Genomic DNA, 27,970 nt, shown 5'->3' with positions numbered 1-27,970 from the left:
AGATCCAGCAACACATTAAAAAGGTCATACACCAATATCAAGTGGGATTCATCCCAGGGATGCCAGGATGGTTTAATATTCGCAAACCAATAAATGTAATACACCACATAAACAAAATGAAAGACAAAAATCACATGATCATATCAATAGATGCTGAAAAGGCATTTGATGAAGTACAACACCCATTTATGATGAAAACACTCAGGAAACTTGGAACACAGGGAGCATACCTCAACACAATAAAGGCCATATATGAGAAACCCGCAGACAACATCACAATGAATGGACAAAAACTGAAAGCATTCCCCTGCGATCAGGGACAAAACCAGGATGTCCACTCTCTCCACTCCTATTCAACGTAGTTTGGAAGTTCTAGCCACAGCAATCAGACAAGAAGAGAAAGAAAAGGCATCCATATTGGAAAAGAAGAAGTAAAACTGTCATTATTTGCAGATGACATGACAGTATACATAGAAAACCCTATAGACGCCACGAAAAAAACTACTCAACTCAATAAGTCAATCTGGCAAAACAGCAAGGTACGAAGCCAATATTCAGAAATTGAAGGCATTTCTCTACACCAACAATAAATTCTCAGAAAGAGAAACTAGGAAAAAATTCCATTTCCTATAGCAACAAGAAAAATAAAGTACCTAGGAATAAATTTAACCAAAGAGGTAAAAGACCTGTACTCAGAAAACTACATAACCCTGAAGAAAGAAATTAAGGAAGATACAAATAAGTGGAAGCATATACCATGTTCATGGGTGGGAAGAATAAACGTCATTAAAACATCCATACTACCCAGGGCAATTTACAGATTCAATGCAATCCCTATTAAAATACCAGCAACGTATTTCACCGACCTAGAACAAATACTTCATAAACTTATATGGAACCAAAAAAGACCCCGAGTAGCCGCAGCAATCTTGAGACAGAAGAACGCAACAGGACGTATCCCGACACCTGACATCAAACTATACAACAAGGCCACTGTAATCAAAACAGCCTGGTACTGGCATAAGAACAGACATATAGATCAATGGAACCGAACAGAGAGCCCAGAAATAAATCCAGGCCTCTATGGTCAACTAATATTCAACAAAGGGGGAAGGAACATAAAATGGCATAAGAAGAGCCTCTTTGACAAATGGTGCTGGGAGAACTGGATGGTGACATGCAAAGAAATGAAACTAGACCAGGAACTTATGCCACACACCAGAATAAACTCAAGATGGATCAAAGACTTAAATGTAAGCCGTGACACCATAAAAATCCTAGAGGAAAACATAGGCAGGAAAATTTCTGATATCCCACGTAACAATATTTTCACTGACACGTCTCCTAAAAAAAGGGAAGTAAAGGAAAAAACAAACAGATGTGACAACATCAAACTAAAGAGTCTGCTCAACAAAGAAAACATCAGCCAGATGAAAGGGGAACCAATCGTATGCGAACACATATTTGCCAATGATACATCAGATAAGGGACTGATCTCCAAAATATATAAAGAACTTACATATCTCAACACCAAGAAGACAGCCCAGTTAAAAATGGGCAAAGGACCTGAACAAACACTTCTCCAAGGAGGATATGCAGAGGGCCCATAGGCATATGAAAGTATGCTCAACATCATTAGCCTTCAGAGGGATGTAAATAAAACCACAATGAGATACCACTTTACACCAGTCAGAGTGGCCATCGTCAACAAATCAACAAACAACAAGTGCTGGCGAGGATGTGGAGGAACGGGAACCCCAGTGCAGTGTTGGTGGGAATGCAGACTGGTGCAGCCACTGTGGAAAACAGTGTGGAATTTCCTCAAGAAACTAAATACGGAAATGCCTTTTGAACCAGCGATTCCACTGCTAGGATTATACCCGAAGAATCCTGAAACACCAATTGAAAAGAACCTGTGCACCCCTATGTTCATAGCAGCCCTGTTTACAATAGCCAAGTGCTGGAAACAGCCTAAGTGCCCATCTGTAGATGAGTGGGTTAAAACACTGTGGTACATTTACACAATGGAAAACTATGCAGCAGAAAAAAAGCAGGAACTCCTGCCATTTGTGATAACATGGATGGAACTGGACAGAATTATGCTTAACGAAATAAGCCAGACAACAAAAGAAAAATACCATATGAACAGCACGAGCAAATGAACAAAACTGAACCAGAGACACGTAAACAAGGAACAGAGTAACAGGCACCAGGGGAGAGGGGCGCATGGAGTGAAGGGGTCAGTAGTGGACGGGTTTAGTAAAAGAACTGGTATGAATGACCCATGGGCATGGACAACAGGGTGGGGGTTGAACTGTGGGAGAGGGGGTGGGCTGTGGGGGAGCAATGGAGGAAAAGTCTGCAGAAGAACATTTTATTTTATTTTATTTTTTTATTTTTTATATTTTTAAATAACATTTGTTTGTTTATTTTATTTTTAGAGAGAGGGGAAAGGAGAAAGGGAGGGAGAGAAACATCACTGTGTGGTTGCCTCTCACTCGTGCCCCCAACTGGGGTCCTGACGTGCAACCTAGTCATGTGCCCTGACTGCGAAGTGAACCAGCGACACTTGGCTCGCAGGCCGATGCTCAATCCACTGAGCCACAGAAGCCAGGGCTGGAAGAACATTTTAGTAAGCTGAAAATAATTGTTAAATAGTGTATTCACCCCTCGTTCCTGAGAATATGTCAAATAAGGTAATCATCACATTTGAAACAAAATAAACAAAGAAGAGCCTATTAAAATATAATGGCTATGGTAGCCTCCTTAAAGCCAGGGTGTTAAAAATAATAAATTATGTTTTGTGTTGAAATAACATATTGAAATGAAAATGAGGTCGTGGCCCTGCCCTTTGTGGCTGAGCTGGTTGGAGCACTATCCTGTGGACTGAAAGGTTGTGGGTTCGATGCCGAGTCAGGGTGCTTACCCAGGTGATTGTTTTGATCCATAGTCGGGGCATGTAGCAGGAAGCAACCAATTGATGTTTCTCTCTCTCTGTGTCTCTCCCTTCCTCTCTCCCTAAAAGCAATGAAAAAAATATACTTGCATGAGGATTAAAAAAATGAAGTTGTGATGTTTGATATATTTTTCCATTTTTAAATAGTTTACTATTTCTTTGTAAGTTGTAGAACAAGTAAGTATACAAAAGAGACAAAGGATGAGTAGGATAGTACTTTTGTCTTTGCCTCGGTCTCGAACGATTCCACCTGAGAGGAGCAGGTGCCACACTTTTTATTCCTAACTTGAAGAAAGAACAGAGGAGAGAGAGAAAGAAGGAGAGAGGAAGTGAGAAAGAGCAAAGTTTGCAAAGGCCCCTTTCAACTTTTTAGTTATGTAAATTCACAGGCATTTATTTCTTTCACACAAATGGAAAAGGGGTTACTTTGATTTTTCTTTTATTGTTTATATTAATGTGATAGATTTCTGTATATTCGGTTTGTATTTTGTTTCTTAACGAATTATTTTATTAAATCTATTGATTTTGTTGAATTATCTAAGAAATTCTATATAGAGTACCATGTCATTTGCCAATAGTGACAATTTTAATTCTTTCTTTTTTACTTAAATGCATTTTATTTCTTTTTCTCCTTTGATTGCTATGTTTAAATATTCCACTACTATTTTGAATAATAATAATGAGAATGAACATTCTTGAGTTGGTTTTGATTTTAAAAGGAAAACTTTCATTACTTCACAGTTGAGTATACTGTAAACTGTGAGGTTGTCATATGTAGCCTTTATGAAGCTTAGGTCATTTCCTTCTACAAACCTTCTTTGGAATATTTTTATTACTAATGCATACTGTATTCTAGTACTTTTTCTGTATTTCTTGAAATTCATATGGCTTTCATTTTTATTTCCTTTTTGATGTGATGAGTCACATGTATTGTTTTCTGCGTGATGGGTCATTCTCGCATCACTGGCATAATTCACACTTGATCAGAATACAGAATCATTTTAATATAGTCAAATTTGGTTGGCTACTATTTTGCTGAGAATTTCAGCATGTACATATCAAGAATATAGACCTGTAATTTTCTTTCTTTGCAGTGTCTTTCTTTAGTTTTGGTATCAAAATAATTCAGGTCTCATGAAATAAATTTGGAAGGGAACTTCTTCAATTTATGGGTTGGTTGGGAAGGATATATACTAATTATTATTTTTTTAATTTCCGAGAATTCTCCTGTAATTCTATCTAGTCCTGGGCTTTTGTTTTTAGGTGTTTTGATTAGTGATTCAAATTTGTTGCTAGTCATTGGTTTGTTCAGATTATGTGATTCACTCTGGTTTAGCTTCAAAGAGTGTAAGACCTAAAAATTTTCCATTTTATTAAATTGTCAAATCTGTTTTCTATAATTGCTGATGTTCGATAATTCTTTGAGTTTTGGTAGTCTGGATTATAGTTTCATTTCTTTTCTGACTTATTACTTTTTTTCTGTATTTAGTGCCCGATGAGTCTTACTAAAGGTTTTTCAAATTTACTTATCAGTTCAAAGAAGGAGCCATTGGTTTTATTTATTTATTTTATTGTTTTTTAAAATTTTATTGATGAGGGCACTGGTTTTCATTTTATTTTACTACAACTAACATTTTTGTTTTGGTACTTCTTTTTCTAAGGTATTTAGAAACAAATTCAAATGATTTTATTGACATTTTTCTGCTCTATAGTTAGAATGGTATAGCTACAGAGTTTCCACTTATAACAGCTTTACTAAATCCAGGTTTTGTACGGCCATGTTTGAATTTTTATTTGTCTGTTGTTGTTGGATTTTTTTTTTTTTGTTTGTTTCCATTTTTGATTTACTAGGGACTTGATAGCATGTTTTACAGTCTCCCAATCCTTTTTTTTTATTATGTTTTTTCCTATATTTGATTTCTAGTTTCTTACCAGTGTGGTCAGAAAATATGGTTACTATAGCTTAAAACTTTTTAATTTACTGAAGATTGTTTTTTCCCTTTGTATAAGATCTATCTCAGATAGTTTCCATGTAATCTAGAGAAAAATGTGCACCCTGCAGTTGTAAATGCAATGTTCTATAAATATTTATCAATCAAACCTGATTTGCAGTTAAGTCTGTTTTTATTTTTTAATTGTCTAAAATGCAGTATTTTAAAATAAGAGTGTTGTTCTTTAATAATCTCATACCACACTGAACTATCAAATTGACCCTTTTAAATAAATGCTTTTTCCAATCTCAGATAATGGATGAGGAAATTACAAGGCATTTTAACTACTTTAAAATCATAACACTCACCTGTGGCACCTCCCATCTTTCAACCCGGAACTGTCTGTTTCTCCAGCCATCTACATCCTCTAATTGTACAGAAAGGTAATTTAAATAGATTAAGAAGAATGGTTGGAAAGAGTATTAGGTGGCTCTGAGTAAGTGGTTCTCACTAGTGTTTGTACAACTGACTCCGTGGGTCTGAACTTCACAGAGTGTAGCAGCATGTCCTCTGTATGGCACAGGATGAAGCCGGTAAAGTTGATGGAGAAAAGGCACAAGGTCAAGACCACCAGCTGAAGTGAAAAAAAGCACAAAGTGGCCACGATTTTACAAAAAGTTTGGACAAAAGCCAGAGTATTTCCAGGCCCTTCTCACCCATAATGCCATTTTCTTTTCCCAACATATATACTGTAAAAACAAGAGGCCCTTTCTCTGGACTCAAAAGGTCACTAACCTATATTTATTTCTGTGATTCATCAGTTAAGTCCACATTTAGAAAACCCCTGCAGATTCAAATATGCTAAAAATATATATACGACATATGAGGAGGAGACCTCCAATGATGTGTAGTTTGTTTGCTGCCTGATTCTGTGACCAAAATTGAAGATCAATAGTTGTGTCTCCATCTTACACTGTGTTATGGTAAGTGTCTCAGGCAGGGCCTTCATGAATTAGGAGTATCACATGCAGAGTCAAATGCATGCACATTGAAAGCAACCTGTCATGCAGTTGGAGATGTCATCTATGGGACTCTTTTTCCTGTACCATCTGTGGCCACATCAGGGACCCCTGGAAGCAGCAGTGAAGCCTCAGGACAACTCAATTATTTGGGACAATTTGGTAATTTAGTTCCTCTTGCACTTGTGCATATAAACACCTGCTACATGCAGGCATATGTGGGACATGCAGCATGACTCAGTGAGAGAAGTGGACACTATACTGAGCTTTGGTTTTAGCCAAAGTGTCAGACCGTCACCTAGACATCATTTGAGGTCTCTGTCTTGTATGTCACGATTGGAATCCTCATAGTCTTCTGTGCATCTGTAGGCATGTTAAATTCTGACCAGAATAATGGGTCACAAGATCATGTGTAAAATTAAGTGATTTTTGGATCTGTTTAAAAGACCCCTTGTATCTACAGAACATGGCTTGAAAAAGAGAGCATACAGTTGTATATGAAAAGGGCCTGGCACAAACGGGCATATGGTCCACGTGTGTCTGAGGGTGTGACCACTTCTTTTCTTTCCCACGCTAGCTGCTGAGCTGGCCCTGGTGCCCTTCACACTCAACTTTAGATCACCAACCTGTGCCATTCAGAGAATGTACAGCCAGAACCACTTAAAGTGAGCTCCACTTAGTTGTACAAATCCTGGTGAGAGACCCCTGATGAGAGCGCCCCATTTCCTTTTATCAGTTTGTTTTAACTCTCTCTGAGTTTAACTGCTGCACTATTGGAAGATATGCAGGAGAGGTGAGGAAGGGAATGTCACGTTCAAACGTGAACCTGACACGTATGAGTAATGTGAATTTAAAGTAGTGAACTCTTTTTGTATTCTCATTTGTAACACCATGATTTAAAAAGCACTTACCTCTAAAGGGAATTTTTAACACTTTTAATTCAATGTATTGGCATGACATTAGTTAAGAAAATTATACAGGTTTCAAGTGCACAATTCTATCGTAAGGTGTGTGTAGATTGTATTGTGTGTTCACCACCCAATTCAAGTCTCCTCATGCTTCCTTTGAAAATTAAATGTGGTATGAGATGCTTTTTTATAATATATGTTATTTTAAAATACAGTACTTTAAGTAATTTAAGAACTTTCCCTGGCGAGGTGGCCTATTTAGTTTAAGCATCATCCCTTGCACCAATTGAGTATTGAGTTTAATTTTTCATCAGGGCACATACCAACGTTGTACGGTCAATTCCAGTGAAGCTGCACAGGAAAGGGAACCAGTCACTACTTCTTTCTCACATCAAAGTTTCTCTCTTTCTCTTTCTCTACTCCTCTGTCTCTTTTCCTTTCTGTCTAAATTCCTTTCAGTTAAAAATCATATATTCAGGTGAGGCTAAAAATATTTAAGATACTAATGTCCTTACCTTCCACTTTAGACTAGATTGATTTGGTAGACATTTATAGATCATTTAAGGCAAAAAAAACCCTCGCATTTTATGCATTTTTAATGCACATGGAACATTTCCCAAGACAGATATTGTACGAGGCCACAAATAAAGCCCAAAATGTTAAATTATATCTGCCATGTTCTCTGACGTCATTGGTAGGAAAGTTGAAATAAAGTATCAAGAAAATAAAACAGAAAGCAGTACAAGCATCTGAACAACATGTTTGTAAATAACCAGCAGATCAAAGAGAATAACAAACCAAAACAGAAACTACCTAGAGACATAGGAAAACTGGAAAACAACCTAACTAAATCTGGGATACAGCAAAATCACTTACAAGAGGAAAATTTATAGTTGTACGGGTTTATCTCACCAGGAGAAACTCTTTTAAAAACTTTAAAATTTATTCTTGAACAAACCAGAAAGAATACTTAAGTAGCAGAAAAGAATATAACAGGGATCAGAGTGCAAATGAATACAATTGAAATACAAAAGATGACACTAGTAAAACCAAGTGCTGATTCTTTCCAAAATATATGAAATTGACAAGCTTCCTGTAAGACTCATCCAGCAGAAAAAATAGAAATAATCAGAAATTATAAAAAATGCTTTATCTGACACCACAGATTAGAATCATTCAAGAATGCTGTGAACAATTACCTGCAGTTTCACCCAGTCCAGCACACAGAAGTGGCAGGGGCTGGAAGATTCCCACGTCAAATGACAGATGTGGCCTTACCTTGGGTGGCCTGCCCTGAGCTGCCATACGTGACCCAAGGCTGCTCACTGCTCACTGACCACAGCTGTTAAACAAGAGGTTGGAGCCACTGTCTACCGTGAGTGAAACAATTTTATTACAGGCTTTCCAAATGCCGAAGCCTAAGAAGGTCTGGAGACAATGGGAAAACATCCTGCTCTCTCAACTGTCTTTACCGAAGGCAGGTAGTCAGGGGCCTGTCTCGGAAATGTGGGTGCTTGGTTACCAGGGTTCTAACACCTTTATTGTTCTATCACCAAAGAAGTGAAACAATTTCTTCAACATTCTATCGCATGGGCCTTCTCCAATCATCAGACTTGCCTGTAAACCCCTCAGAACTTTCAAGAGCTCACTGCCAGCACCTCCATAAATGTGCAAATATTCCCAACACAGCCCTCCCCACACCTTCTTCATAATGAATCCAGGGTCCTGGCTTTCAGGAGAGACAGCTAGCTGCATTTAGACCTGCGATTTCTGACTTGCTTAGTTTCCCGCATAATCCATGAGTCTTCCTGGCCCTCCCGAGTAACGTTAGCTGCACAGTGGAGATGACACAAGAGACTAATTCCTACATACATTGTCAGGTGTGTATAACATAAAACCCACACTATCTGTGGGCCACTGTTTCAAGGATTTGATCCCAAAACTCAAAGATGGCAAAATTAAAAGAAGGGCTTAGGCCTGGGATTCAGCAATGTGATCCTAAGAGGGTCATACTGCCCTGGGCCACATTTTTAGGTCTTCCCCTTAAAGAGGTTGAAGTTAGGAAAGCAAAGGTATTATCCTTTATTTCATATAAGCCTTTTATGTTGTCCTGTCATACTTAGGATCAGACCTTGTGTGTCATGTGGGCCTGCATGATGGGCAGACGCCACAATGGCTCCGAGTGGACCCTGCCTCCTGATATGCACATCTCTGTATCACCACTGAGTGATTGCCAACCACATACTCCAGCACACGATACAGCCAGGTGATATGAAGTCACACGCAAGTTGTATTTAACGATAATGTCACTTTTCTCTCATAAACTTTTTTGAGTTGTTTTCCTTTTTTTCCTTTTGTTTCAGTCTTTTATTTTCTCTCTCTTTGCCTCTCCCCTTTCTCTTTCCCTGTCTCTTCTTCTTTTTTAATACCAATTTTGGGGACTTGGAGACCACCATATTTTGGGTTGTGTTAAAGGACCCAATGAATAGTCTTTGATTCGGCTGATGGCCGTCCAGAACAAGAACACTCTGACCTACAATGTCAATAGTTGCTCTCCTTGAAAAGCCCCAATGCAGATGCATACGAAGTGCTTGCTGTCCTTTAGTCTTCAAAATATGTATAAGTTTGAAGGCACTCTAGCCTGTGGATGTGGCTCTGTGATGGGCAAAGCTGTGTCCTGTGTGAGGAATTTGGTAAAAATTCCGAGTTGCTACATTTTGTCATGTGATTCCAGAACTATGGCATGAGGGGTGTGAGGCTCAGGAGGACAGAAAGCTTGGTAGCATGGCCCAGGGGCCATTAACCAGAGAGACAGATGCTGTCCCAGGTGGAAAGCTGGGAAGAGCTGAGGCCATAAATGAGACCCAGTCTTAGACAACTGGGAGTGAGAATCTCTAATGTTTCTCCCTAGGACACCTTCTTTGAAGGTTTTACATGAGTAAGAGGGGTGTTCCAACACTGGTGCTCTCTAACACTTGTGATCTCAGGTTTTGAGCTTTTTTAAAAAATGAGGTGTGAAGAAACATGATAAGAAGAGAGGCTGTTTGGGATCAGACTGTTGGGGCCATCATCAGTTGGACTGCAGACTGTGAGCAAGGCTGGTGTCAACTGGAAGGTAAACAGATGTGGGAAAATCTGCAATCGGCTTAAAGACAGAAATAGGTGGGCACGGTTGGTGTCAGTTGGGATTCTGGGAAAATTGTGTAAGGCTGGCTTCAGTTTAAGAGTATTCTTGTATAGTATTTAAGAGTGTTTAGGTCTATTTTTAGCATGTATTTGTCGTGTTTTCTCAAGATCACTTGTTGAAGGAACTGTCATTGTTTCAGTGTATATTTCTACATCTTTTGTCATACGTGACTTGTCCATATGGGGGAGGGTTTGTTTCTGGGCTCTCTATTATCTCCATTAACCTTTGTGGGATTTTTTTTTTTTTTTTTTTTTTTTTGCCAATGACATCCTGTTTTGATTATTATTTCTTTGTAGTGTGGTTTGAGATCTCGTTTCGTGATACCTCCAAGTTTTTCTTCTTTTTTTCTTCTCAGGAGTGCTTTGGCTATTTAGGGTCTTTGGTTGTTCCATATAAATTTTAAAATTATTTGTTTGAATTTTTGAGAAGAATAAAATTGGTATTTTAACAGATACTGCATTAAGCCTCTAAATTGCTTTGGAAAGTATGGTCATTTTTAATAATTTAACTTTTCTACTCTGTGAGCATAAACTATTCTTCTAGTTCTCTCATGTTCCATTCAAAATTTTCTTCAATGTCATATAACTTTGATTCAAGAATCTCTCACATCTTTGATTATGTTAATTTCCAGGCATTTAATTCTTTTTCATGTAGTTGTAAATGCTATTATTTAACTTATTTCTTCTTCAGATTTTTGAAAGTTTTCATCTATTTATTTTTTAGAGAGAGAGGAAGAAATGGAGAAAGAGAGGGAGAGGCACATTGGTGTATGAGAAAAACGTGGACTGGATGCCTCTCACAGGCCCTCAGGCTGGTACCTGGCCCTTAACCCGGGCATGTACCCTGAGTGTGTATCACACCAGCGATTTTTCAATTTGCAGGCTGATGCCCAACCCACTTGTTCACACCACTGAGGACTCACCTTCACATTGTTTTGTTATTTTATACAAATGTGACACATTTATATATATTAACTTTGCATTTTGATATCTCACTGAATTTTTTTTATTAATTCTATTCATTTTTTGTTTGATTCTCTTGAGTTTTTCTATGTAGTCTAATGTCATTTGCAAAGAATGACAGTTTTACTGTTTTGTTTTTCTTTAAATGACTTATTTCTCAAAGAAAGAAAATCATAGGCCAATATCCCTGATGAACAAAGATGCTAAATCATCAACAAAATATTGGCAAATCAAATACAGCAATGCCTCAAAAAGATCACACACAATGATCAAGTGGGATTTATTCCAGGAATTCAAGGTTGGTACCACATTCACAAATCCATAAATGTGATTAACCACATAAACATAATGAAGGATAAAAACCACATGACCATATCAATTGATGCAGAAAAAGCATGATACAATCCAGCACCAATTTTGATGAAGAAAACTCACAGCAAAGTGGGCACATAGGGAACATACCTAAACATAAGAGAGGCCATAGATGACAAACCTGAGGCCAGCATCATACTCAATGGGCAAAAACGACAAACATTTCCCTTAAGATCAGGAACAAGGCAGGGATATCCACTTCTCCTCTCTTATTCAACATGGCACTGGAAGTCCTAGCCACAGCAATTTGACTAGAAGAAGTAAAAAGCATCCAAATTGGAAAGGAAGAGGTCAAACTGTCTTCATTTGCAGATGACATGATATTGTACATAGAGAGCCCCAAGTGCTCCACTAAGAAACTCTTAGAATTGATAAATGAATCCCGCAAACTAGCAGGATAAAAAATTAATATTTAGAAATCAGTTGCGTTTTTATATGCAAATAAGAAACTGACAGAAGGAAAATGAATAAAACAATCCCACTCACAATTGCTTCAAAAAGAGTAAAATACCTAGGAATAAAACTAACCAAGATTGTAAAAGATACGTCCTCACAAAATTATAAGACATTGAAGAACAAAACTGAGGATGGTACAAATACTGGAAGCACATACTGTGCTCATGGATAGGGAGAATTAATATCATTGAAATGTCCATACTACCCAAAGAAATCTATAGATTCAACACAATTCCTATCAAGATACAAAAAGTGTTCCCTAAAGTAGAACAAATATTCCTAAAACTTATATGGACCACAGAAGACCCTGACTAGCTTCAGAAATCTTGTGAAAGAACAAAAGTTTTGGGAACCACACTACCTGACGTGAGACTATAGGACAAGGCCAGAGTAATCAAACAGCATGGAACTGGCCTAAAAACAGATACCTAGATCAATGGAACAGAATAGGAGAGCCCAGAAATTAACCAACACCTATCTGGCCAATTAATCTATTGACAAAAGAGACAAAATCATACAATGAGTAAGGAGAGTCTATTCAATAAATGGCATTGGAAAAATTGTACTGATATGTGCAAAAAAGTGAAACTAGATCACCTCTCATACCACACACAGGAATAAACTCAAAATGGATAAAATGCTTAAGTGTTAGACTGAAAACCATAAAAATCCAAGAAGACAATATAGGGAGGAAAATCCCAGGCATTTCCTGTAGCGATTTTTTTTTTTCTGATACATCACTTCAGGCAAGGGATAAAAAGAAGAAGAAGAAGAAAAAAAACCCCCAACTATTAATACATCAAACTAAAAATTTTTGCACAGCAAAGGAAACCATCAACCTACTGAATGGAATAACATATTCACCAAAGGTACTTCCGATAAGGGGTTGATATCTAAAATTTATTAAAAACTCCACAACTACCACCAAAATAAACAATCCAATTTAAAAAATGGACAATGATTCTCAATAGACACTTCTGCAAAGAGGACACACAGATGGCCAATGGACATCTGAAAAAAGTCTCAACTTCATTAATCATCAGAGAAATGCAAATTAAAACCACAGTGAGATACCACCTCACACCTGTCAGAATGGCCACCATCAAGAAATCAGCAACAAGTGCTTCTGAGTATGTGCAGAAAGAGGAACCCTTGTGCATTCTTGGTGGGAATGCAGATTGGTGCAGCCACTGTGGAAAGCAGTGTAGAGTTATCTCCAAAAAGTAAAAATGCATCTGCCTTCTGACCCAGTCATCTCACTTCTGGGAATATATCTGAAGAAACCCAGAACACTAATTTGAAACAATACACGCACCCCTGTGTTTATCGCACCATTGTTTACGATCGCCGAGCCATGGAAGCAGCCCAAGTGCCCATCAGTACACGACAGGAGAAAACAGCCGTGGTACGTTTACACAATGGAATTCTAATCGGCCATATAAAAGAAGAAAATCTTACCCTCTGCGACAGCATGGATGGAGCTGAAGAATGTTATCTAAGTGAAATAAGCCAGTCAGAGGAAGACAAGTACCATATGATTTCACCTTCATGTGGAATCTAATGAACAAAATATACTAACAAACGAAACAGAAAGAGACTCCTTGGTCCAGAAAATAGACTGACAGCTGTCAGGGAGAGGGCACTGGGGGACTGGGTGAAAAAGATAAAGGGGTTAAGCAAAAAGACAAACAAACTCATAGACACAGACCACAGTGTGGTGATTACCAGAGAAAAAGCAGGGTGGGGAGGGGTAGGAGAAGGTCACTGGGGGATAAAGAGTGATGGAAGAAGACTTGATTTGGGGTGGTGAACACACACTACAATATACCTAAATTGTGTTATAGAATTGTACACCTTTAACGTACATAATTTTATTGACCAATGTCACCTGAAAAAATCAATAAAAAGAAAAGAGAAGATAATGGCATCTAGATTGGAGAGGGAGAAGTGAAACTATCTACTTCTACATGACAGGTTCTTGTATGTGGAAAATCATAAGGAATTCTAAAAGAAACAAGAAAACAAACAAAAACTCAGACTATTGGAGCAAAGAAATACATTCAAACAACCCAAAAATTCAATAGAGCATAACAAAATTCAATTACAATGTAAATTACTTGGTATTTTATAATAAAAACAAAGCTTGAAGGATATAAAATGAATATACAAAAACCCATTGTCTTTCTATATACTAGAAATTAACAATTTGAAAAGAAAATTACAAAAACAATTCCATTTATAATAGCACCAAATAGAATAAAGTGTTTAGGAAACATTTCAAGAAAATACTGGAAGATCTGTTCCCTGAAATCTACAAAACATCATTGAAAGGAACTGAATTACACCTAAATAAATAAAAACGCATGTTTATGGACAGGAAGATTTAATATTGTTAAAGTGACAACACTTCCTCAATTGGTTTCCCTAGATAATCCAAGCTGCCTATTATGCAGAAATTAACACACTGATCTTAAAATCCAATCAATCATGGGTGTAAAACTTTTTGACCTTAGAGTAGGTAATGATTCCTCAGATAAAACACCAAAGACAGAATCAACACAAGGGAAAAAAAAGATAAATTGGGCTTTGTCAAAAGTTTAAAAATTATGATTCAAAGGACCCCACCAATAAAGTAAAACAGCCTAGGGCATAGAAGAATAGGTTTGCAGATCAAGTATCTGATAAGGAGATAGTAGCCCAGAATCTTTTATAAACAGTTACAGCTCAACAATAAAATGATAGATGAATCCATTTAAAAATGGCAAAGGGTGTAAACAGGCATTTCCTTCCTACTAAAAAATACAGAAACGGACAATACGTGAAATGATGCCGCGCATCACTAGTAATTAGATAAACGCACACTGAGACCACACGACATCTTCCCCAGAAGGCTACACCTAGGAGATGAAGGACAACAAGGGAGGGCAGGACGTGGAGAGACTGACACCCTGAGCTGCTAAGTGGAGACGGGAAGGTCTGTCCCCTCCCGCCAGCGAGGCTGTTTCCTCTCAGCACGTCGCAGGGTGCAGTTATTTCTGCGATCTCTCCCACTAGACTGAAAGCACCTTGAAGACAGAGATTAACTTCCTCTCCTTCCCCAGAGTATGAGTGTGTGCCTGGGTCTGAGTGTGTGTGTGAGTGTGTGTCTGTGTCTGAGTGTGTGTGTGTGTGTGAGTGTGTGTCTGTGTGTGAGCGTGTGTGTGTGTACACGCATCCATACCAGGACACCGGTCATTCTATGCTGTCTGCAGTCACTGATCTGCTCACTTCTCTTCACCACGAGATCATAACCTTCTCAAGACAGGGCTGGCTGAAGCACACACGTGGGCTGACCCTGGGGCGGGGAGGAAGGGGGAGTGGAGGAGGGTTGAGGTCAAGTAGGGGACCCCTGGATGTGCTCTGACTTCGCCAACTTAGGGGTGCCACGCGGCGCTGGCCAAGCCCCATCGCTACCAGCGGTGAGCGTCACACAACCCTTGGAGGGCGGACGTGTGAGCATTTTTGCACGCGTATTAGGAACCTAAAATAGCAAATGAAATCCAGTGGAAACGGAAGGAAACACTGACTGCACACATGTCTGGAAGGGTACATACATAAAATGATTACAATTTTATTTTATTTTAGTTTTTACCTCTCAGTGTAGCATTCTGAGTAATTTTTATTTTTCTCATTGTTTAAGGAACTTGCAGCAAACAACACAAATTACCAATGATTTTCAAGCACACTTAGAACTTTTCAAAAACTGACGAAAGCTGTAAAGCAAGTTCCAACGAATGCCACATAAACTACCTTTATTGCCTTCTTTGCCATTAACCTGGAAACCAGTAACAAGGTAACAAGAAAATCCCTATATTAGATGTTTCCAATAAGTCTCCAAAATGAGTCACAGTTGGAGTTAGAAAATAATTGACATGGAAAAATAATAATACTGCATACCAAAGCCAGATCATTCTGGTTTCAAAAATGATAAAAGCTTCAAAATCAGTGGTTCTCAAACAAAAGTGATTTTTGCCCCCTAGGGGACACCAGGCAATGTTTGGAGCCATTTTAGATTGTCATGAGGGTGGGGGAAGGGAGGGTCTTATCTGCATGCAGTGAACAGAGGTCATGAATGCCAAAAAGCACCTACTACGCAGAGGACAGTCCCCCAGGAGAATGAATTACCTGGCCCAAAAGATCCAGAAACCCTGCTCCATATCATGAAGAGTCCACTCGAATTAAAACAGCATGTCACTTAGCTTCCTAGGCCAGAAATGCTGCCTTTCTTTGATTAGGCAGCATGGAGTCTGCAACTTACAGAACAAAAAAGGCCAGCTGTCCTGCAAATATCGGGGAGGAGTGTCCCAGGCTGAGAAGTCACCTGAAAAGAGTAGGAGGCAAAACAAGATCTGACAACCTAGGAGACTACAATTCAGTCTCCTATACCCTGTGATAAACACAGTAGGCATCTGAGGGTCACTGCTTCTTTTCATTGCTCACAAAGCACTTGAATAACTGTTTCATAATGTCACTTAGAACAAACGGCCTTACTCTTTTGGATTCCGGAATTCACCATCAAAAGTTTTCCTCTTTCAAAGTGTGGACCTTTGCTATGTCGTGTGTTCCTCAGAGAGCCTACCTGGAGCACGTTTCCACTAACAAAGTACTTTGGATTTCTATAATACCATGTATCCAGGCTATGGCCTAGTTTAAAATGCTAAGAATGATGTTACTCTATTCTTTAGTCGTGGAGATATTTGTGACCAACAGAAAATATTTTCTAGCTCCTAACAGAACCTCATTTTCTCTTTTCTTACATGTTTTAACTATTCCTACATCATATACGCTTACAAGAATGTAATGATCATTGTTGAGTGATAGCATATTTACATTGAAAATTAATGGGAATCAACTAAAAAGTATTACAAATAGAATTTACTACAATGAAGGGGAAATAACATGCTGAAATAAATTTTATTTCTAGAAATAGTAAGTTAAAGATATAATTTTTAAAAAAACTAACAACAAAACATGTAAACAATGAAAAACCTGGGAATAAACTTAACAACCATGCACAAGATCTGCATGAACAAAATTGGAAAATGCTACCCAATAACAGACACTTTAACAACTGAAAAGCATTATCAAGTTCTTGGATAAAAGAATGATGATACCTATTTACCAAAGTTCTCTCTAAATGTAGTATCTATATTGAAATAGAAAAGTTGTCCCACAGGAAGTGTCGCTTAAATTGGGACCTGAGATGTGTACCCTACAAACACTCTGGCCACCCTCTTCTGCTCCTTACAGGTTGGCTGTAGCCGCTCCCCAATCCCCTCACGTCATACCTCCACGCAGCTCACCTGACCTCCCTGGACTTCACTGCTTGCATCACCTTTGGCCATGAGTGTCATTTCATGACCCACGGAGACAGGCGGCGGGCAGCGCCTGATCTCAGGACCACCTAGTTGCTCATCTCTCCTCCACAACTGCCCTCACCTCAGGCCTGCCAGCCTCAATGAGCCTCCCACCCAGCGCGGACCCACAGCCTTGGCCTGACCCTGCCTCTCACCTCCAGCCCGATTCCGCCTTTCACCTTAAGACAGGCCCCGCCCCTCATCTGTAAGTTGGATTTTTAGTGATCCGTTTAAACAAAATCAGCCAGGAATCAGGTATACTTTTGGACATGAAGTTTCATGAAGAAATGGATTTATAATGTATAATTTATAAAATTAAAGACTACTCTGTAAAAGAACTTATTCACAGAATAAAAAGACAAGACAAAAACTGGGCAAAAACATCAATCACCTAAAACACAGTGTACAAAAAGACTGAAAGTGAAAGAATGGGAAAAGCTATACAGGATGGTACAAAAGTAGGTTTAATAGTATGAACACTGAATAATAATACAACAATAAATTTTGTTTCTTGTACTCAGAACTCTAAACCTACTTTTGTCTCACCCTGTATCAGGCAAACATACCAAGTGAAAATGACATAATACCATCCAGCAGACTTCGATGCAAAAAGCAATACTAGAAAGGAAGAGCACTTCATATAAATAAGTTTAATTTACCAGGAAGATCCACATTCACAACATACTCAATATAATAAACTCAAATTATATAGAAGAGATACAAAGAAGAATTTATAATCATTAGGGATAGCGCATACCTCGTTAAGAAACAATAGACCCCCTCAGAAAATTCCGTAAGGATATAAGGAACGGGAGCAGCAAACTGGAGTCAACATTCACAGACAACCAAGCGCACACAACTTTCCCCGCTGACCTGCACGACGCTGTGATTCCCAAAATGAACAAGAGATGACAGCAGAGATGCACGCCTGGAACGTCTGTTACACTGACCCTATTGTAGTCTGAAGCAAGTTTCAAACAAATTCAAAGGATTGAAATTATATAAAGTGAATTTCTTGTTCTCATTGTAGTTAACAGAGTAATCAGTAATACATGGTAAGTAGAAATCCCTACATTTAAAAGATATGAAATACACTTCTAAATAACTCTCAAAATAATTCGCAGTTGTAGTTAAAAATAATTGGAACTGAATAATAAAAAAAAAAATGCATTAAAACCTACTGGAGCCCTGGCTGGTGTGGCTTGGTGAGTTAATCGCTGGCCTGCGAACCAAAAGGATGCAGGTTTGATTCCCGGTTGCTTCACATGCCTGGGCCGTGGCCGGATCCTCTGTTGGGGGCATGAGAGAGGCAACCAATGGATGATTCTCTCACACATCCAAGTTTCTTTACCTCTCTTTCTCCCTCCCTCCCTTCCTCTGAAAATAAATAAGTAAAATCTAAACAATATAGTTAAGACAGAAGTAATATTTTAAGAACCTATTGCAATTCACAAGGTTTGCATCATATCACAAACCCAGAGTAACAAAAATTAAATCCAGAGGAAGCAGAAGAATATAATTATGCAAGTAGAGATGTCTTGAAGGGTCTAAACTTATAACAGTAGCAGTTAACCTGTTTGGGTAGGATTTTGAATACATTTTTATTCTCCTAGATAATGTAAGTAGCCTGCAACAAAGAAAGGCTTTCTCGGTTTGGGTAAAAAGGAGTTCTAGAGGAAAACATGGCATAATTTAAAAATAACCACACCAGAAGCCTTTTGTTTGCTCACCTGCACTGGTCTTGTCACCCAGAGGGGCTCCTTTGCAAACTTGTGCTGCTTTCTGTGCCAAGGTGGCAGAGCAAAGAGGGAATGATGGGAACAGAACTCACATAAATAGCGAAGAGCTGAGAACCGCAGCCTGAGGGAGTCTGTCCCCGGGCTGTCCCACAGCCGTGATGCTCCATAACTGAGAAGCGGCACCACTGAGTTGATCCGCAGCAGCGCTGCTTCACAACTCACCCGTAACAATCCTGGGTTTCTTAACCGCTGTGCACCCACTCACAGACGTTCTGTACCAAAACCGAGCTATTTGCACTCAATAAGCTTTCCTTCTTCAACGCACCCCACCTCTGGAACTCCTGTCGACATTGAATTGGTGTCAGTTCACACACACCCAGGACACACTCAGGACTCCGGACACAGACCCTGGACTCAGGACCCTGGACCCTGGACCCTGGAGCAGACTCAGAACCAAAAGCTGAACCCCAGACCCCTGCCCCAATCCAAAAACTCTCTCCAAGACCCAAGCCAGACCGTGGACCCTGAATGCCAGACACCAGACACCAGAGACTGACAGCGAACTCTGGACACCAGCTTCCATACATCAGACTCATGAGCCAGAACTGCACGTGGACCCCACACACAAACCCAGCGCACAAAGACACACCCAAAGAGACCCCAGCTCCCAGACACACAGCCAAATACAGATTCGACCCCGGGCCACGGACCCTGGAGACAGAATCCACATCTGTAAGCAAGAACCCATAGCCAGACTCCAGAGCTGGAGCTGGACAATGGACCCCAGTTGCCAGGGGCCAGATGCAGGAGCAGAACCAAGTCCTCACCCTGTGAGCAGAGCTGAGAGTTAATGAAGAGCTCGTGTGACTCACTAAGTCGGAGCACCTAGTGTCACAAATATTTTTCAGGCAAATGTAAATGTACAAGAGAGGAAAATAACTCACAGAATTACTAAATAACGCCAAACCCTGCAGAAATAAACCAAAAAGACGAGCAGCAACAAGAAAAAATAGTGCTTACTTTTGCCAGAGATGTCCATGATCTCTCGGCTGCTGCACCTTCCAGAAGTTAAGTGTCCCTGCCATGAATGTCACCGCGCCGGCTCACCAAAACTGTGGGAGATTAAAAACTACTTTTGTCATACCTTCTAAATTCTGACACCTGAGATAATAGTCAAACTCGCACAATCAGATTAAGAGGAGATACTCAATGTTTAATACATGCACAAGGGGAATTCATATTGAAATGAATGCCAAACACAATGAGGTGATATCGGGCATAAAGGACACTTTGGAAAATGGAAGAACAGAGTCTTAGACTTTAATGGTGAAATGGGTACATTCAGGTTAATTTAGAAAAAAGGCAGCATACCCGGCAGGTTAATTTTTGTTCAGCGACCCCCCAAAGACTATAACACACAAGAAGTAAGATAAGAGGGTGGACGGGCTTTTGCTAGGACTATTACTGTCTAAAGCTAAGGTGATTGTGCTAAAGCTCTTTTCCTAAACCAAATTTTGGCCATTAAACTGCTTAGGAAGAACTGAGATGATAAACGTAAGTAATTTCTCAGTCTTTCCTTTCTTAACAGCCAGTTTAAGATCAACATGCCGAGTAGAAAATTCTGGCCCCCTTCATTACCACCTTTGAAAGTTTGAATAAAAGGTTTATAGCCACAAGCTAAAATGGTGCCTTGTTCCATATTTCACTGACATAATCACTCAGTTTTGAGAATAAGTTGCTTTAGCTAAATTGCTAAACCTTACTTAAGGAAATGGTGACATATATGTACTCCCCAAATTTACCTATTAAATACCTCATTGCTCGCTTGCCTACGTGGTGGAGAAGCAATCTTTCCTCTAACCTCAAGAATCTTTAGGCTGGTCCAATAACCCAATAGGTATGACACAGATTAGCCAATGAAAATAACCAAATTTTAGACATACGTAGGCATGGGAACCTCACTCACATGAGAGTCAGAAACCCCACATGCAGAAGAGTATTAGAATTGGAATGGAAACACGGGTGTACACAACATACTGAGCTAGTGGTGGTGTAAGGTGCCTTGGGGCTTCAAGTCTCCTTGCAAAATTATAAGAGCAGATGCTTCAAAAACAGGTGCTATTCCCAAGATGTACAAGATGGCAACGAAAAAGAGCATTTCCTGGCGGCCTCGTCTCGGCTGTTATTCCACAGATGCGCACTAGATGGCAGGCAGTGTGCAGCAGAGTGTACAAAGGGGCCCCACTCTGACACGGCAGGGCGACCTGCCACATCAGCCCTGGGTCCTCTGGCTGTTGGGAGAAGTATTACCTAAGAGAGCATGGAGCCCTGTAATGCGAGCTCTGGGTCTTCGCCAAAGAAAATCAAAGGTTGTGTCCGGTCAGCTCTGGGGCTTATGAGCAAGGGGAGGGGCCCCATCTGAGAGCATAGTGGGTCCTGTGACATCAGGTCTGGGTCATTGGAATGTGGAGAGGATCACACATGAGAGGCTGGAGTGTCCTGTTACTACACAACTGTGTCCTGTGAGGGTCAGAAAGGCGTCTCCCTGTAAAATTGAATGTCCTGACCTTTCACCTTTGTGTCCAGTGACTGCGGGGAGGGGTCTGACTAGAGAGAGTAGGGTGTCCGGTCACATTGGCTCTGTCTCCTATCAGTTTGGAAAACAGTCCCACCAGCGGGAACAGTGGTTTCTGTCATATCAGCTCTGGGTCTCCTGAGTGTGGGGAAGGGCCCCTCCCTTAGAGTGTAGGTCATCCTGTCCCATCAGCTCTGGGTCCTGTGATTGTCGGGTACGGTCACACTTGAGATGGCAGAGGGTACGGTAACTTCAGCCTTTGCTCCTGTGGTCGTTGGCTGACCCACCAGAGACAGTGAGGCGCCCTGTTGTTTCGGTGTGGAGTCTTATTACTGTGATGAGGAGTTCCACCCAAGAGTAGAGCAAGATCTGTGACATCAGGTGTAGGTCCTGTGAGTGGAGGCGGCCAGTCTGGGAGAGTAGGGGGTCCTCTGAAAATCGCGCTGCATCTTGTGAGCACTGGAAGGAGTCCCATCAGAGAGAAAAAGGGGTTGTGTCACGTCAGCTCTGGGTCCGGTGAATGTGGTGAGGGGTTTCACCCAGAAAGAATAGCGGGTCCAGTGACATCAGCTCAGGGTCCTATGAGTATGAGGAGGGGCTCCCACCTGACAGAGTAAGGGGCCATGTCACTTCAGCTCTGAGTTCTATGATTGTGAACAGGGGGCTCTCTCTGGGAGAACTGGGGGTCTGGTCAAACTGGCTGTATGTCTTGTTAGTTTGGGGAAAGGTCGCACCAGACAGAATAGTGGATCTTGTTGTAGGGGCACCAAATAGTCCCTGTAAAAAGTTTCAAAGGTCTGCTAAATACGTAAACACGTAGGGGCTTCAGATGTTCTTTGTAAAAAGTAGCAAGGACTTGCTAAAAAGCCTTGAAGAGAGGAATGTCAGAAGGAGTGTAGCAATTGGTGATTTACAAGCTAAAAGGACCTCAGCCTCTATCACCTTCCATTTACTTGTGTCTGGTTTAGAACATTTGTGAAGGTTGTGCTTTGCAGAATGTCTAGCCCTTTGAAGACAGATTGCTTCGCAGGGAGTTCGTCCCTGGCTGAAGAGCTATGCTGCCACCAGAGATAACCTTATAGCCTTGCAAATTTCTGTTCCTGTTACTGCCAAGACATTCCTGCAGTCCTGCCCAGCCCCCTCTTCCTAAGGCCGTTTCCCGCCAAAGAAGCAGCAAAGGGGGCCTCATCAGTATAAAAACTCCGCGTTTTAGACTCCATTGCAGGTTGGAGCATGTTAGAGGCCGGCTCAGGGTCTGCCCAACTCCTGGTCATTATTAAAATCCTTTCCTTACTTTATACACGGCTTCAGAGCGTTCCATCTCACCTACATAGCTGCAACACTATCCCCCGAGCCACCATGGAGAGGAGTGTCACGTGAGAGTAGCGGGTCCTGCCACAGGTACTGCGGGCCCTACCACGATGGATGCGTTTGTAAGACATCCCGAGCAAGGTGTGGCGTGAGTTGCCTTGGAGATTCATATTGCCCTTGCAAAATGGTAAGAGCTGCTGCTGAGTACATAGGCGCCGGTCTCAGGATGTGCACTAGATGGCAGCAGGGAAGAGCATTTCCTGGAGTGTGCATCTGAGCCTGTGGGGGGTTCCACTCTCTCTGCCTGCATAGAGACTCCTGTCACTTCAGCCGTGGATTCTCTGAGTGCCGGGAGGGGTCTTACCGGAGAGAGTACGGAGCCCTGGTCATGGGACGGTGTGGAGGAGTCCAGCATGAGAGATTAGGGGGTGCTGGAATGTTAGCTCTGAGTCCTGGCAGGGAGTGTGGGGTGTCCAGTCACTGCCCCTCTGAGTCCTGTGAGTGTCAGGAGGGGTCTTACCTGAGAGAGCAGGGGTCCTGTGACAGCAGCTCTGGGTCAGTATGTGATTATCACATCTTCGGTTCTTAGGATGCAGAAGACTGTCTTCTTTGGTAATCAAAGACCTGACTGAAACGATATGAAGCAGAAACATTTTAAGGAAACATAGTATCTCTTTTATAGGCAGAAAAACTTTCATACTACCTTATCTGGTGCTACACAATATGGAAAATTTTTTGTCATTTCAACAAAATAAAATAGAACTGAACCGTGCTTCTACGTCAGCTCACTTTTCATATTTACATTCATTTACTTAATGGAATTTCATCCCATCGTATTCGGCTTCACCGTATAGAAAACGTCCTCTCTCTGCATTTCTCATCACGGACCTTCCACTTTCCTTCTGACATTCAGCTTTTGTCCTGCTTTTCCTCTGTCCACTCTGGCACAACCAGCCTCACTTAGAACAAACTTAATTACATTTCTCTGAAATATACATGCCCGTATCTCAATACCTTTCTCTTACACACAGTACTTTACGGCTTTTTTCTGGACCTTTCACTTGAATTCTTAACCTTTAAAAAATTTTAATTCCTTGTGAAAACTAAGAGTAAGAAATTGTCAATTCTCTGGGACACCAGTATTCTTTAGGTTGACACTGATAAACAAATTCGATCACTTCTAGAGATTACTTATTCACAGCACACATTTTTAATATTCCACAAGACGTGTTTACTAAGTCTCAAATCGCCTAAATCTGTCTATCATTTGCAGCAAAACACAAACAAGCCTGTGTTCTGTCCGCCTAACCCTCACCCAAACTCTCCCTGACGCCACACAAAAACCTCAAAACCCCACGAATGTCCTCACCGAGCCGACTCTGCGGGCCCTCTGTAGATGACGCTCCCACCGCCCCCCTGCGCCTCCCGGTCCCCAGAGGCGCCCCCCGGGGCTGCAGAAGCCGGTTGAGCACCTCGGCCCAGCGGCACCGCGCGGAGCCACGGACGCGGCCTGACAGCACAGAGCCAGCCCAGGGACCAGCGAGACGCCGGCGCACGGGAGTCCCCTGGGACACGGAGGCGGTCGGGCGCCCCTGCCGCACCGGCCGGCGCCGCACAGTTCAGCCGGGCCCTGGGTCCCCTTCTAGCCGTCCTGCTTAAATCCATTCATTGGGGGACATTCCAGCTGCAGTGGAGACACGAACCCCAGGACGTCTCCCTCCCGGCCCCGGAGCAGCAGGAGAACGGTCTGGAGAGCACAGCGCCCACGCCACGAGCCCGCTGCCCAGACGCCGCCCGCGGGCCCCGGCCCCTCGCCCGCACGTCCAGAGCGCCCGCTTCGGCCCCCAGGGGGCAGCACGGCTCACCGCTCCCTCCCTCCTCCGGCTCCGCTGGCAACCGGAGAAGTCCTGCGCTCCTGACCACGCTCCCGGGGCGCCAGGGTCCCCGTCTCTCTCCTTCCCGGGAGAAAAGAGCAGCAGCCCGGCGGCCCTGGCCAGCACAGCGCCGTGAGCCCCCAGCCGGCGCCAGCTGCGCAAACCCGCCCGACCTGCCCTCCCGCTCCGGTCACGGCTGAGGCCTGGCGGGAGGGCCGGTTTGCGGCGACGCTGCTTCGCTCTGCTCCCTCTTCCTCCGCACGGGGAAGGAACCCCCAAACCTGTGGGAGCGGCGGGCCCCTTGTCCCGTGCCCTGCCTGCCCAGCTCTCCTTCCAGTCTCTCGGGGCCTCTGTCACCTCCGCCCACCGACAGGTCTCCGCTCCGCAGGCCTCAGTCCGCTCCTATTCCCCCCAGTTCTGCCCGGGCCCTCCCCCCACCCCGCCTCCAGTTTCCCCCTCTCACCGCGTGCCGCGGACGTCTCCGGTCCAGCCTTCTCCCCGGCCCACCTCTTCCCGCACGGCTCACAGGGCTCCGGCCCTCCTTCCAGACGCGCCTCCGTCCGCCTTCTCACCTGGGCTTCTCCTCACCGCCACCCCGACCTGCCGGGACGGCAGCCCCGCCTTCACCTCCGCCCGTCGCACCCCTCCAGGCCCGCACCTGGCAGCCTCCGAGTCACTCCTCCTCCTCCCGCGGTTCTGGAACAGAGCGCGCCCGCGCCGCCCCCTTCCGCTGGCCTCGCTGAGCGGTCGCCGCCCGCGCACCGCAGCTGACGCCCCTCCTGAGCCCTGAGCCGACCACGCCTCCATACGTGGGTTCATCTGCGCGCACGCGCACGTGGGGTCATCCGCGCACGCGTACGTGCCCACGGCGTGGTCATCCGCGCACGCGTACGTGTGGACGGGGTGGTCATCCGCGCACGCGTACATGTGGACGGGGCGTCTGCGGCCGCTGGGAGGGAAGGGAGGGCACCGGCGGGCGGGGGACCGGCACAGGCTGCGGACTGAGAAGGGTTCCCGAAGCGGGCCGGCCGTTGCGGGGGTGAGGACCTCGGGGAGGCTGTGAAAGTACTCTGCTGTACCCAAAAGCTGCAAGTGACAGATGATTTCTGAGCGGCCTTGTAACTTCTTTAAAACTGACCATATTATGATATAAAGCAAGTGCCAACAAATTTCAAAGGCTTGAAATTTATATCTGTGCATTCATTTATATACGTGTGTGTAGTGTTTCTTGCTGTCATTGCCATTAATCTAGAAATGAGTAACTAAAAAGTACTTAAAAGTCATGAAATACACTTCAAATTACCCTCCCAAAATAAAACACAATGCGGGTTAAGAAATGATTTGAACAGAATGATAATAGGAATATTGCATACCAAGGCTAGATCATTGAGGTTCCAAAAATGATCAAAGATTCAAGATCAATGGTTTTCAACCAGAGATTGATTTTGCCCCCAGGGGGACATTTGGGACTGTGTGGAGATCTTTTAGCTGGTCATTAGGGTGTGGTTAGGGGGGGGGGCTGTTACTCGCATGCAGTGAATAGAGGTCATGAATGCTAATAAACATGTACAATACAGAGAAAAATTACTCATTGTACTGAGAACAAGAAACCCTGCTCTATATGGAGCATGATGAAGAGTCAAGTTAGAATAGTAACAACACGTGACTCTGCAAAATCGTGCCTCTTTTTGGAAAGGCTGCATGGAAGCTGAGAGCTCAAGGACAACCACCACGAGAAAAGGGAGCCACATTACAAAGACCGGGGAGGAGCGTCCTTGGCGAAGCAGCGGCAAAAACTCAAGAGGCTGAGGCGTCTGACGCCTTAGCAGACTGAATCGCACTGCCATAAACCACAGCACACACCTGAGGGTCACCTGCTGCTTTTTCATTGCCCATAAATCGCTCTTTAATGACTTTCCTTAAGTTACTTAGAATACTCTTTTAGATTCCAGAATTCGCCATCTAATGTTCTCCTCTTTGAAAATGTGAACGTTCGCAGTATTGTGAGATCCTCAGATAGCCTACACAAGGCACACTTCTACTTACAAAACACTTCAGATTGATAGAACTCCATTGCTCCGGGTCCCGAACTACTTTAAAATGCTAATGTATTCAATTATTAACATGATTATAACACAAAAGTTCAACTCCTCATTTCTTCATGTTTTCTTCTGAGCTTTAACTCATTTTCACGTTTTATATAGCTAAACCAACATAATTTTATTATCGCATGATATCTTATTTAGCTTGACAACTCACAAGTATCAACTTAAAAACTGTTACAAAGAGCACTGGCTGGTGTGGCTCAGTGGATTGAGTGCTGGCCTAAGAAACAAAGGGTTGCTGGTTTGATTCCTAGTCAGGCCACATGCATGGGTTGTGGGCCAGGTGCCCAGTTGGGGGCTGATGAGAGGCAAACACACATTGAATGTTCCCTCCGTCCTCTTTCTCTCTCCCTTCCCCTTGCTCTAAAAATAAACCAAGTGTTTTTTAAGACAGTACAAATAATACAATTTAGTAAAGGGGGTAAATAGCATGCAGAAATAAATATATTTTATATAGACAAAGAGTAATTTAAAGATACAATCAAAGAAAAGAACCAATAGCAACAAAACCAACTTAAAAATTTTCATGATCTAGATGAACAGATTCTTAAATGCTACCCAAATAAAAGAAAGTTGGGCAAGTGGAAAGTAACAACATATTCTTGATTAGAAAAATCATGCATAGAGGTCAATTTCTCATAATTGTTTATATGTTTAATATAATCTATAATAAATATTAGAAAGGTTTTCCAAACAAGCTTACCTGTTAAAATAAAGAATTTAAAAGAAAATTCTGAAAAACCAAAGTAATGAATAGAAGTTATCCCAAGTAGATATAAAAGTGTATTGTATTATGAAGCTATGGTCATTACAAGAATGTGATAATGGTCTGTGAATGGACAAACTGATGAAACAGAAGTTCCAGTAATAGACTCAAAATGATAGAGAAGTTTTCAACAATAAAGATGTCTCCTTAGATCAGCGGGAAAATATGGATCCTATAGTAAATGGTGTTTAGAAAACTGAATGTGAAAAAAGAGTTGACCCCTACATCATACTCCCCCATCAAAACCAATTCTTTATGGGTTTTAAGAGCCACTCATAACTAATATAAAACACTGACAACTCCTTAAAATATGAAAGGATAAAGACACGGAACATGAAAAAATGGGACAAGGTATACTATGCAATCATAAACAAAAATAAAACTATATAATAACATTGAGTCAACTGGAAGGC

General features: G+C 42.0%; 1 long non-coding RNA gene across 1 annotated transcript in view; it reads right to left on the bottom strand.

Annotated features, from left to right (window-relative positions):
* Positions 1-23,428, bottom strand: part of LOC149997382 (uncharacterized) — a 31,621-nt gene extending 8,193 nt beyond the window's left edge. Inside the window, exons 1-2 of the long non-coding RNA XR_016514140.1 lie at positions 23,333-23,428; positions 19,947-20,038 (exon numbers count right to left, since the gene is read on the bottom strand). This is a non-coding gene — a long non-coding RNA (uncharacterized LOC149997382). The remainder of the gene's footprint in view (positions 1-19,946; positions 20,039-23,332) is intronic.
* Positions 23,429-27,970: the final 4,542 nt, after the last annotated feature.

The sequence above is a fragment of the Furipterus horrens genome, unplaced genomic scaffold (genome assembly GCF_987537825.1).
Source record: "Furipterus horrens unplaced genomic scaffold, mFurHor1.1.pri manual_scaffold_11, whole genome shotgun sequence".
NCBI lineage: Eukaryota > Metazoa > Chordata > Mammalia > Chiroptera > Furipteridae > Furipterus > Furipterus horrens.
This window is presented reverse-complemented; position numbering and strand designations above follow the sequence as displayed.